This window comes from Loxodonta africana, chromosome 11, assembly GCF_030014295.1.
Source record: "Loxodonta africana isolate mLoxAfr1 chromosome 11, mLoxAfr1.hap2, whole genome shotgun sequence".
In the NCBI taxonomy this organism is placed as follows: domain Eukaryota; kingdom Metazoa; phylum Chordata; class Mammalia; order Proboscidea; family Elephantidae; genus Loxodonta; species Loxodonta africana.
Window position 1 is genome coordinate 64,067,680 of NC_087352.1, and position 1,211 is coordinate 64,068,890.

Here is a 1,211-nt window from a genome sequence, read left to right on the forward strand (position 1 = left end):
CCATATGTGTCCTAACCAGTTGTATTGAAAGAAAAAAAGGTACCCAAGGGTTCGTTATGTTCTGTTGAGATGACAATGGTTGATTCCTCTGAGTAGCCTCGTGAAATATAATGTTGCTCAAATGCTGTCTTGACTCAGTTTTGAGGCCCTGGCTAGAGGCTGGTGAGTTCCCCTTTGTAAACAGCTGATTAAGTACACTGTGCAACCATGACCCTTACTGGGTTCTCACTCTCCTGGGCCACTATGTACATGCCCTAATTGCTCCAGGCCCAGGGAAACAACAAGTAGGCCTAACCTCTGTGCTCCCTGAGCCTGCAAAATTATTCAAAATACCCAGTCTCCAGGAAGCCTGTGAAATCTAGCTAACCCACCCTACTTGCCATACATAAGCTCTCTGTCAAAATTTCAGCTTGCTGTTACCCTGTCCTGGGATGCAGTCCCCTGAGTGGCTGCGCATTGTACTATGCTGTGAACACCAGGGACTGTGAGTATAACAAATCTTTAAACGTTTCCAGCCTCCCATTCTTGATTCACATTCAACCTTACCATGCCTTAAACATCAAAACATCGTGGTGGCTACACGTGCCCTCATTTCACACAACCTTTTAAACTTCGTTAGAAAGAAGAAGACTGTTTGCCTAAAGCATATATAAACACACACACATATACTTTAGCACACATGGGCATCTGTTCTTCTCTGAATAAAATATGTATCTAATTAGTTAATATTTGACATTTGCTACAGTTTTATGTCGAGCACTGCTTTTTGTTCTGAATGTCCGACCTTGAGGCTCAACCACTTTGACATCACTCTTATTATTATTCATGAAATGCAAACAGGGTGATGGGTTCTGGCTGGAAAAAAAAAAAAAAAACTCTTTGACTAAACCTGGCCAACCACCCCATAGTTCTGATGGCTTTGCTTCAGCTCAGATAACAATGGCGATCCATATTCTGGGGTTTACAGGGTCAGAAATTCCAGTAGTTGGGTTATAGAAAGTAAACCAATTTCCCATTAGAGGGAAGCCCAATCAATGATGCATTTCACCCAGAGTGAAAGGGGGATAGCTAAAGAACCATTTCTCCCACCAGATGGTGTTTTTCTGCTTCTGTGTACTAATTGCTATCAATAATTAAACACAGGTCTCTGATTCATATGCACAGAGGCAGTGATTCTTAAATTAAACATTTTAGAATCGTTATAGTACATT